The sequence below is a fragment of the Schistocerca gregaria genome, chromosome 10 (assembly GCF_023897955.1).
Source record: "Schistocerca gregaria isolate iqSchGreg1 chromosome 10, iqSchGreg1.2, whole genome shotgun sequence".
NCBI lineage: Eukaryota > Metazoa > Arthropoda > Insecta > Orthoptera > Acrididae > Schistocerca > Schistocerca gregaria.
The window spans coordinates 95,296,480-95,309,272 of record NC_064929.1 but is presented as its reverse complement, the minus strand read 5'-3'; positions in this window follow the sequence as shown (position 1 = coordinate 95,309,272).

Below are 12,793 nucleotides of genomic sequence, written 5' to 3'. Positions count from 1 at the left end.
TCTATGAAACGGTTAGACTTTTCGTCTGCAAAGCTATGTCGCGTGCTTTGGTATGCGGAGTTACTAAAAGCACCATAGTAGAACACTGAAGAAGCTTCTAAGTTGATGTAATAGCCAGTAATAAGCAGTGCAAATCAACTTTTGGTTATCGATTATTGACTTTTTAGCCGGCTTGGTGCCTTGGACATGAGCTAGTACCTTACCATTTTGCATGAAGGGATGACTAACAGCTACGTTGCACGGGACAATGTGAAAAGTGTTCATATGTAGTGAAAACCTGAGGAATCCGCCCGTTTTCGTCATTTCCTATCGAATCGACTTAATGCCACATCATCGCAACGTCCGCTCTTCTCTATGAAACGGTTGCACTTTTCTTCTGCAAAGCTGTGTCGCGTGCTGCGGTGTGGGGAGAAACTAAAAGCACCATAGTAGAACTCAGAAGAAGCTTCTTAGTTGATGTAATAGCCAGTAAGAAGCAGTGCAATTCAAGTTTTTGTTATCGATTATTGACTTTTTAGCTGGCTTTGGTGTCTTGGACATCAGCTAGGACCTTACGATTTTGCCTGAAGGGAGCACTAACAGCCACATTGCACGGGAGAATACGCAAAGTGTTCATATGTTGTAAAAACCTGAAAAATCCGTCCGTTTTCGTCATTTGCTATCGAATCGGCTTAATGCCAAATCGTCACATCGTCCGCTATTCTCTATGAAACGGTTACACTTTTCGTCTGCATAGCTATGTTGCGTGCTGCGGTATGCGGGGACACTAAAAGCACCATAGTATAACTCAGAAGAAGCTTCTAAGTTGATGTAATAGCCAGTAAGAAGTAATACAGTTCAAGTTTTTGTTATCGATTATTGACTTTTTAGCCGGCTTTGGTGCCTTGGACACGAGCTAGGACTTTACGATTTTGCCCGAAGGAAGGACTAGTAGTCACGTTGCATATCAGAATGTGAAAAGGGTTCATATGTAGTAAAAACCTGAGAAATTCGCCCGTTTTCGTCATTTGCTATCGAATGGACTTCATGCCAGATCGTTAATTCGTCCGCTCTTCTCTATGAAACGGTTACACTTTTCGTCTGCAAAGCTATGTCGCGTGCTTCGGTATGCGGAGACACTAAAAGCACCACATTAGAACACAGAAGAAGCTTCTAAGTTGATGTAATAGCCAGTAACAAGCAGTACATATCAAGTTTTAATTATCGGTTACTGACTTTTTAGCCGGCTTTGGTGCCTTGGACATGAGCTAGGACCTTACGATTTTGCTTGAAGGGAGGACAAGCAGCCACATTGCACGGGAGAATGTTAAAACTTGTAATGTTGTCGCTTTAATTTGTTATGTGAAAGCGGTGCTGATACACAATAAAAGAGGGTAAAAGCTGTGAGCTATCTGAGGAAGTTAACGTTGCGTTACTGAGCAACTGTTTCACCAGGTATCCAATCTAGCTTACCAAATTTCCAACCAGACTAACAGTAATTATAATCTTTTTATAGTCATACGAAAACCGGTGATACATATATAAAAAAGAGAATTTAAATAAAAATAAACAAATCAGTTTATATTTGGAAATTTATTTTAACATTGATCATTGAAATTTCAGCATATTAAACTTGAGTCACAACTAAGCTGGTGCCTTATTTTGGATTGTGAAAATGTGAGTTTGTAATCTTACGGAACACATCAAATAGGGAGCCAATATTGGGAGACTGCATACAACACTACATTCATAAAATAGCACACGAAGAACATTAAACCATATGTAAGAGGAAATTAACCACAACCAACCGATTCAATTTTCACCCAAAGAAGTAACGTTCGTAACGCAATCCTGTCCGTCATGTAATTACCACACCCTGGTATACTAAATTCATACTAACTCTCTGTGAAATCTTCCCGAAAAGAATAGCTGGGAGCTACTTTGATGATTACACCACATGCTTCACGTGGTTAACTTGCTTTACACAAAGAGTGTAATGCCACAATAATTTTGATAATTAAAATAAATTAGATCGAAAAGCAATTTACAAAAGAAAAACCTCGAACTGGTTACTATCGTCTTACTATTAACCTGATGGGTCAAACAACTGTATAAGCACGTGGTACTGGTCTCACGAAGTACACCCCACGTGGATTGAACATAAAGAAAAGTTGCTATATTGAAAAATATTGTTAAAGCGAGACGTTATTATCTCACGCACATTCGCATTTAAGATTGATGATCTTAGTTAGAGTTACTGATCAACACGTGGTTCCACTTTACTCACAAACTAGTGACAAAACAACTACTGAAAAATAATCTGAAGTTCGCACTCGAAATACACGGCGTTGCAACTTAAGATAACATTAGATATTTTAGAGGTAAACCTGAAATAAAGTTGATTAAATTTTCAGTTAGGCTGATCTTAAGAAATCCATTGTCCTGCGGACTTAGCAGACACACGCTTAGCCAGAGATCTTACCACTTCAGACGCTCGCCGCGGACAGACTGACCTGCGCTCCTACCAAGGGTGCTTCCGTATACAAAACGGAAGTGACCAGATAGGCAGCTTCCTATACCAACATGACAAGGGACGGACAGGACAGTACTAAGGATAGAAACCTCTTTGCTTCTAGAAAGCGTAGCTACCTGTTCCGACGTTGGTCCTACTGCTCTCTAGCAGACAGGCTTGTCTGCTACCATGAAGCATGCAACTAGAAATACATTTGCTCATTCATTCTTTCACACAGAAGGAAAGGGGGATGACAGTATCTTATCATATACAGTATATAAAAGAAAGCGGATGTAGGTTCCGTATGAGACTGTGTGACATGAATTGCATATAAACTGTGTTTTAAAGTGTAGTAGTGTGACAGATCGTTCTTGTTTATGTTAAAAGTAACACGTTCCACTGCTCAGTCTCCTCGCAGATAGTCAGAAACGCCACAGTAAATTTAGAAGAGGAATTTATGTCGTAAATGACACAGATTTAAGAAATTAACATGAATGGAATCCAACAGAGACCTTTCATAACCCCAACGCTCCGGGAAAAGACTGTGCAGGGATTTTTCTGGCCATGCTAGGACATTCCCAAGCAAGCTTCTCACACCCATTTTAAACCAAAAATGTAAAGAAAAAAGCAAAAGGTCACCAGCTACTTGCTAAAACATAACAATTTCAACACATCATTAGAATCTACTAATTTCAAAGAGAAAAATAAACAATCTGTGACACCTATTTAAAAGATAGTGTAGACCTAATTCGGTCAGCAAGTAAAAACAATGGTTCCTGTGTCATTAATATGAAAACAATTTCTGGTTGTTACCCTTATGGAGTTCACCAATATCTGCTCATTGCAAGAGCCAACTGATCACAGGAAAATTTATGACTGTTTATTAACAAGTAAAATTTATGAAAATAGCAAAGGTGCCACAGCAATTAAAAAATTATGAAAATAATATCAGTATTATAAAGCATAACATTTCAATGCATAATCCGCAAAGGCAAAAAAAGATAAGAGAAAAAACATGTTTTACAAAGTGGTTATCGCAAAAAATTCTATATCTCATAAAACTAATAATTTGTAGAATTAAAAAAACTTTGTGGCACTAATTTAATCACTCTACTATATTTCAGTTAGTTATCAAACAGTGATCACTATGTCATTATACTGAAACTACAATTAATTATGTGAGTGTTACCCTTAAGGGGTTCCTCACTATAAATATGCCCCATGCAAAGGCAAATCGATCACAGTCCAGTGAGAATGAATAGCTATCTGACTGATAAACGAACCAATGCCACAGGAATGAATTTACGAAACAAAATATCACAAATCTAATACAACACACAAAAACAAACGTTGAGAAATAAAACAGCTCTGAAAGTACAGTAGTCAACTTCTAAAAAAAACACCAATAAATGAAACACCTGCAAAATACAAGAGTCAAAGTCTAAAAAAAAATAGCACACCTGCAAAATACAAGAGTCAGTCTAATAAACACCAATAAATCGAACCCCTGCAAAACACACGAGTCAAAGTTTCTCTGACAGAACACACGTATATGCTTTGGACTAAGAACCGTATAATCACTGTTCTCTGACACACTCAGTAGTTCCACTGTTCCGAGGCACAATATAAGGGGACGGGGGGTTCGTCGCCGCAGCTGTCAGTAAAGATTTTTGTCCATCTGTTGCGTGCAATCCCGCCTTCTCTGCCCTCTCATGAAGTTTCTTTTGGTGGCCCGTGTCACCTACATCTCGATTTGGTTCCATGTTTGTGTTGTCAAATTCGTGCGGTATCCTCGATTGACACGCCAGGTTGATATTCCTGGGCAAGGATGACACTTAATGGCTCTTCTTTGGGCCACCCTTAGCTACAAGAGAACATCGAACCATGATTTACTGTCGCTTGACAGTGGGCATCCACCAGTCTGCCAGTTTCTCTGCACAGTATGTGTCAAAAGGCTCCACGCCACTTGTGTTTTACATTCTGGAGTTGTCCTCAATTGGCTCACCGGTTTGATATTCCTGGGCAAGGATGACACTTAATGGCTCTTCTTTGTGCCACCCTTAGTGACCAGAGAACATGGAACCATGATTAACTGTCGCTCGACAGTGGGCATCCGTCAGGAAATGTCGATAGGTGTCGTTGAAGTCTGCAAGTTTCTCTGAACAGTACATGTCAAAAGGCTCCACGCCCCTTTATCCCCTGTCTTCTGTCGTTTCTCCGCGCCCGTCTCGCCACGGTCGCGTGCGTGTGGTCTGTCGCCAGCAGATGGATTTCCGCGCGGTGGACCGCTCGCCCATCGCAGTTAATCGCCTCCACGAAGGGTCACACTGGTGCAGCCGCCCATTAGCTCCAGGTGCAAGGAAAAGTGTTCACCGCGCACCCTTCTTTTGTTGTCGACCGCGCTCCCGAAGTGGCCCGGTTGACAGTGTGTTCTGCTGGGAAACCCACCGGTTTACAACTAGTCCTCCTCCTCGCTGCTCCCGCTGTCTCGTAAGAGTTTAGCCGGTTCGCTTTCAGATTCTCAACTGCATTCACAGAAATTGTTCATCAAAGTTAGGTGACTACAAAATGTCATATATAATACCACCTAGTATTGTCTTTAACAATTTTTTTTGGAATAAAAGTGAGACTTAATTTTTTTACATAAAAAAGTTAGATGAATCGACAATATAAAAATAAAAGTTAAATGACTTGACAATAAAAAAAAAAAGTGAAATGACTTGACAGTATAAAAATAAAAATTAAATGAACTGACAATATAAAATCGAAATCCACATCACTAATGTGGTTCACTTACTTTTTAATAAATCAAATGCTACTTATTAATTCGCTAAAATGAATAGGATTATGCCTTGTGCAAGTATAGGTCAGGATGGCATAGGGTTCACATGTTATTTACACACACACATGCACACCTGTTGTCTATTCTACAAACTAACTACCCATCAACATGCATTACTCAAAATTCTACTTCAATCCACTACTAGTTAATCCCACAAGCTACTTCAATGCTACTTAAACACCGTGTTTATACCACTACAACATTTTTCTAATTCGTCCTCTTCTTGACGCTCGCGGCATATGTCTTGTCACATGATAAATATGGAGAAACTTTCCTTAAACATACATAGTAAAAAGAACAATGGTTATTTACACGCCAAAACATTTGTACCAGTTGACACACCTGATAAGAGACTTGCAATTATAAATTTATCATACTCATATATTCACACATAAAACAGTAAGACAATTTCATCTAAAATTACGTTTCCCAAGAATTAATCACACAGATGACTCTGAAAAGGGTAAAGATATTTTAATTATACAGGTTATACTACATTTTCTTACCCACATTGCTCCCATTTCGTTCATTCTTTAAGTTACCTTTCGCTTTCAAATCAGTTATTTCGCCTGTGGTGGTTATTCTGGATTCATTTCTCATGAATGGCAAAATTGTGGTCACCTCTATTCTGTAAAACAGTTTCATCTTAACATATTGAACTTACAACAGACACAAAAGATCCGAATCCTCCTGTAGTTTAAATGAAAAATGTTTTGCTTCCTCCTTATTACATTAAACCAAGCTTTGCTTCGGTCCCATAATCAAAATTATTTAATCTTCCTCTACCTTCAAGAGGGAAATTTCCTCAGTACAAATCATATAGGCTGCAGTGCATCCCGCACCAGCGAAAACAGTAAGCTGTAATGCTCACAGCGTCAGCAAAACACATAAACGTCACTTTTCTAGGACAAGTATTAACGCAGAATAATTTTTCAGGCTCTGGCTCAACATCAATCAACACTACAAAAAGGATCCATATTTCCTTTCCATTCTCCATTTGCTGGAAAACTGCTCGTCATTTGACTGCCATAATACTATTTCAGGGCCACGTAAATTACACAAACCACAATTCTTCTTTCACCTTGAAGGGAATCAATATACTGACGAAATCCACAGACAGCACTTTACATACTCAGCTAGAAAGAACAAAAAAGACATTTATCATCAATATTAACATATCATCGCATACTGGGAAGCCAATGGTTAAACAATCGTATTATCGCAATCTGTTTTCAAGATTCTAATCTTACTCATTCCTTTCTCAGATTTCTCCTATCTTAAAATATTCATACAGCACGCATACTATAGTAAGAGATGCTCATTTATACTGACAGATATAGAATAGTAATAGATAGATAGTAACACTGAAAGCAGAAAATCGGAAACAAGGCTATTAACAGCTGGGGACCTGGGTTTGCCAGACCCATAATACCCACAGATCGGATATTCCCCTGAGTTTTGCATTAATTCAACACAGATCTTCCTTCTCTCAGGAGCGACTCTTCTCAATTTACACCAAAAAACCATAAACAGCATTTCACCCATTCACAAAGAAACCTTTTATCTTCACCTTTGGACCAACCTAAATCCTAATTGCACAAGGGAAAAAAAAACTAAATACATCAGTTCAATCAATCACATAGAAACATCTTTATCATTATTTTTACCAACATATTATTCAAAATGCATTTATCACAAATGTAAACTAATCAATTGTTTCTCTTCACCATCCTCTCTACTCCTCACTCTCCTCTCTACTCAATGTATGGTTTTACGTTTGACACATGGTGTAGCCCTTTTGATTTCTTCGATCGAAGAGTTTCAACTTCTATGGCGTTTTCATGGGGAATCTTCCTTATCCGATACGGGCCGTTAAAGAGATTAAGAAATTTCTTGCAGACACCTGACCGTTTGTTAGACAGTTTGTTTGATCTGATAAGAACTTTTTGTCCTACATGAAACACTGTTTTTCTCACGTTTTTCTTATACGCCTTGACTCTGGCTTCTGCTGCACGCTTGCTGTTGCGTAAAGCTAAGTCAACAATTGCGTTCCGGCGTAGTCTCGGCTCTAGTGGCCAAGGCATCACCTCTTTGATTTTGCTCGGGGGCTCCTTGTTTTTTAGCACAGTGATTGGCGGAAGCTTTGTTGACGTATTAGGCAACTCATTAATTATGTTCTGAAATCCTTTTAGGTGTATGTCCCACGATCGGTGATCACGACTGCAGTATAACCTACATAGTTTTCCTAATTCACGCATAATACGCTCACTGGGGTTCGAGCTGGGGTGAAATAGAGATATATATATAGGTTTAATTCTCTTCCTTCGAAGCATCCGCTGCCAGTATTGCGATCTAAATTGTGGTCCATTATCCGAGATAACTCTTTTCACATGCCCAACTTCATGCAGAAACTGCTTTGCAAATGCAGCTGCCACTGCCCTTCCTGTGGCCCGCCTCATCGGAGTCAGAGACACACGAACTTGGAGGTTAGCTCCACCGCTACAAAAACATATGCAAAACCTGCTTTGGATCGTATTAGTGGCCCAAATAGATCCACGGCCGCGAGGTCACAAAGTTTGCTTGGTATTATCGGGTGCAATGATGCAGCATACGTCACTGTGGCCACTTTTGCTCGCTGACAAGGTCCGCACACTCTAAGTACACAACGAATACGCCGTAGCATGTTATTAAAATAGTATGTCTCCTTCAGTTTTTCACAACATTTCTGTGCTCCGAAGTGACCATAACTCAAATGTATGTACCATATAATTTTGTTTACGAGTTCCTCCGGAATCACCAACACCCATCTGGAGTCGTCCGGGGCTCGTTTCTTGAATAGTATTCTATTGCGCACTAAGTAGTACTGGCGTATTCCTACATTCTCCTTGTCCTCCCACTTCTTTTTTATATCTTTCAATACTGCGTCCTTATCCTGTTCGTCCGCTATACTCCCTAAAGAGGTGGTAACAAAGTTCTCAAACGCTACATCTGTAAGTATAGGATACTAAAATTGTTTTCACCGAGTTCCCCTTCTTCTGTGTGAACCAAACCTATAGGAATGCGCGATAAAGCGTCAGCAATTACATTTTTATGTCCCGGAATGTATTCTACAGTGAAATTATATTCCTGTAGGTATAGTGCCCAGCGTCCTAGTCTCCCATGCGTGATTTTTGTGCTCATAAGAAACTGGAGTGCACGATGGTCAGTGTATACCCTGGTGGTCCTCCCAAATAAGAAATACCTAAATTTTGAGAATGCCCAAACTATCGCGAGTGCTTCGAGTTCTGTCACTGAATAATTTTTTTTCTCATCGAGAGAGCACCCTGCTCCCAAACGAGATTGTTTTCCAAGTTGTAATATCATCATTTCCTTCCGTCTGAAACAGTACCGCACCTAATCCTGACAAGGAACTGTCCGTCATTAAACAGAATTCTTGTGTCAGGTCGGGATGCACGAGGATGGGAGCCTCTACCAAAGCCTTTTTCAGTTTATAAAATTCATCCTGTGCCTCTTGATCCCAGACACACAAAGCGTTCTTCCCTGTTAGTCCACATAGACGGGGTGTACCAAGTACACTAAAATTTATAAAACGCTTATAAAAATTGCACAGGCCTAAGAATGCTCGCAACTGTTTTTTATTTGTCGGCATTGCACACTCCGCTATCGCCGCAATTTTCTCCGGGTCAGGTTGTATTCCATTTGCTGAGACAATATGGCCTAAGAATTTTAGGTTCTCTCGTCCGAACTGTGACTTATCTAAGTTGACTGTTACACCTGCCTCCTCAAAAACATCTAGTAGTCTGTTCAGAACGTCATTATGATCCTCCCACGACTTTTCCGCAATTAATATGTCATCCACGTAAATTGTCACTCGCTGTTTCAAATCATCAGGCAAAATGCTATTTAATCCCCTTATAAAAGCAGCTGATGAGACGTTTAGTCCGAACGGGAGACGCCGGAATTGGAAACAATTTCCATAACACAGGAACGCTGTATATAATCTGCTAGATGGGTGTAGCACGATTTGCCAAAAACTCGAACGGAGGTCGACAGATGATAGTACCTTTACACCGTGGAAACGTTGTAAGAGTTCCTCAAGGCTCTCAGGCCTGTCCGTTTCCGACATAATAATTGTGTTTATCTGTCTCGAGTCTAGTACCAAACGAACCAAGTTGTCGCGTTTTGGTACTACAAGCAAGGGTGAGTTGCACGAGCTTATTGCCCGCTCAATTATTCCTTGTTCTAACATCTTGTTTATTTCCTTCTCCACCTGGGCTTTATACGCCACGGGAATAGGGTATGGTCTAACAGAAAACTTCTGATGGTCACGTACTCTGAATTGGTAAGTAAAACCCTTAATCGCCCCCGGAGTCTCAGAAAATACTCGTTCATGATTCCTAAGTAGACAATACAATTTCTCGTTTTCCCTGTCCGTGGTTCTGACACCCGCGATGCTCTTTCTCAGTGCATCAGCAAAAACAACATCTTTCCCCTGCTCACCAGATGTAGAGCACGACTCACTTACATAGTTCACGAGTAGCTCCAGTCTCGGTTGTGATTTGGTTTGAGCTTCAAATTTTAGGCAACTAATTTCTGACTCGGCACGTAATATGCATTCATCAAATACTAAATTAATTGGCTGATCCTCAACTTGAACTGTCATTACTCCTCCACCCATGTCAATTACTGCATGGTGGGCATTCATGAAGTCATTTCCTAAAATCATTGCCACATTCAGCATTGGGAGCACAAAGAAGTTGTACTCAAACTCTCTAGCCTGGCAGGTAAAATTAAGCCGAGTCTGCCTTCGGATTTCTACGCTCTTACCGTAGATTTCACCCTTCACCTTTATCCCTCGGACTTGAAAAACGGGCCAAGTCCCAGTCCCTTCGCATTTTTGAAATGCTGCCTCGCTCACTATGGAGAAAGGGCTTCCAGTGTCAATGACACACTTAAAACATATTTTGTTTACTGCAACTGTCACGACTGGATTTATTCCCGAAATTTTAGCACTCGTAGTTTCTTGCAACAAATCCTCTCTAATATCTTCCCTCTCTATATACCGTATGCAGTCATTCGCCATGTCGCTAATTTGTTCCGATTGGGCGCCTTCTGCGCTGATCGTTTGTCATTGCCGGTTTTGTTCATTACCATTTCCTGGATTATGTCTAGGGTTAGCCGGCCGAATTTCAACATCATGAGGTGCTCCGCCTATAGTCCTATTCCCACCGTGTTCACCGTAGTATCTATTCTGGTTGCCGTAACTGTTGCGTTCACGATCCTGTCCACGTCTTCGATCATTTCCGTTGTTCCACCTGTGTTCGCGACTGTTACCCCAGTTTATATACGGCCGGTCCCGATTATTGTTCCGTTCGCGTCGCGACGACCAGTCACGCCGATTATTGTTCCGTTCGCGTCGCGACGACCAGTCACGCCGTTGATTATTACTACGGCCAAGACTGCGGTCGCGCTGCTGTGCCCCGTAATAACTTTGTGTCTGATTAGGCGGGAATTCTCCTGTATTATATTCCAACTCTTGGAGAAGGGTCTTAAACGTTTCCACGTCCTCTTTGCATCGTCCCGCAAGAATGACGTGGCGCAAGTGCATCGGCAATTTAGTGATGCATATCCTAATTAGTTCCGCAGGCCCGTATGGGTCATAATGAAATTGATTTGCCTGCAGCATGTGGTCGAATAGGCGTGCTGGGTTGCCGAAACCAGACTGGTTCAAATTTGGCAGCATAATTATGCCATGCTTGACCCTATCTTGTGCCGCTTCCGACCAATAGACGGACAGAAAGGCTTGTCGAAACTCCCGAGTGGAGTTGCAGTGACGCGCTGCCGACCTCATGCGACTCGCCGGGTCGCCTTCTAAATAGCCACACATATATTCTATCTTATGTGAACTTGCCCAGTCAGGGGGAAGACAGAATTCAAATTGCTCGAGCCATGCTCGTGGATGTATTCCTTTTTGAGAATTTCGAAATATCTCAAACTTTCTCACCTTAAGGAAATGTTTCAAATCAAATCCCCGCATTTCCTCCCGGCGAGGCCCTAGAATGTTTCTATTTTTCTCATGTCTGCCGCTCAAAATACATTCTTCCCTGTCGTCAAAATCTCCCTCGTGGCCGGAGTCCCTCTCTGCACTGTTCGTACGGCTATTTTTGATGCTATTGGCGAGTTCGGAATCACACCCAATGCGGCTTTCCAGATGCGCCACGCGTTCTTGTAATTCGCCTGTTACAGCTTTGTGCCGCCTGTTCACTTCGAACTGTCCCTTCTGAAATCTAAGAAGCGAACGCACTTCTTCAGTCTCTGCGACCGCTACCGTTGTAGTATTGTTATCGCTCTCCGTCACCTTCATCATGCCTACGATGTCCGCTAATGCCGCAATCTTATCATGTATTTGTCTGTTGTCCTCCGCCCCTGTCTGCTTCAATTGTTCTACTTGCTGTTCGAGTGCGTGAATCGATTGACTGTTGTCCGCTACTGTGTTGCTAATCGACGCGGGACAATGCGTTTCCGCCTCCTGGACCCTCGAGAGTACCTGCTGGTGTTCTCTTTGGCATTGTTCTCTCAGCGCTTGGAAATTCCTAAGTAGCTGTTCTTCGCTCTCTTTCGATTCCGCATCGCGACTCCGCTTGCCCTGTTCTAAGGCTTGCAGACGGTCATCGATTTGTTCAAATGTAGGGCCTAATTCTTTCATGATGCCACTTTTTATTTCACTTGCCAGATTGTTTATTCTTTGTGAGATATCCTCGGACACTCTCTGCATCGACTTGTCAACTTTATTTGTCTGCTGGATTAGTTTTTCGTCTATTTGCTCGCCTAGCTCCCGGATCGATTTTTCAGATTTCTCTGCGTTTTCTTTATTTTGTTGCAATAAGGCTTTCATGAGTTCTGCCAAATCAATTTGGTTAGTTGGAGGCAAATTAATTTCTGGCTCTGATGTGAACCCGTTCGCCCTGTTTTGCATTTCCTCTGAAGTATTTCCCATTGCATTTTCGGAACCGTCTGATGCGTTAATATTCGAAATCAGATTATCCCCTTGGTCCATGTTGCTTAAGTTGTTGGATTGCCTACTTTTAGCTTAGATACGTCTCAGCGTTAATTCAATTTATTATACCCGGTACGCAACACACTAATCAGAATAAATGTATCCCCCAAAAATCACGACAGTCACACTAAAGGTACCCAACCTAGTACGCACTTTTTCACACTCAAAACAAATTTATATCTTTGATCGAAACAGAACAACTTACAAGACAGACAAAAACACACACACACATATAAAAAACACAAATATAGGAAACAAAACAAGACAAACAACACAACGCCGCTCAACAACACCGTGAATCTATTGAAAGTATGCACCAAAACAACTCAGAAGTTGTTTGAGCGCTACAGGGGAAAAAAAATTAAGATTATACAACGCTCGCAATCTAACGTTTCAGAGATTC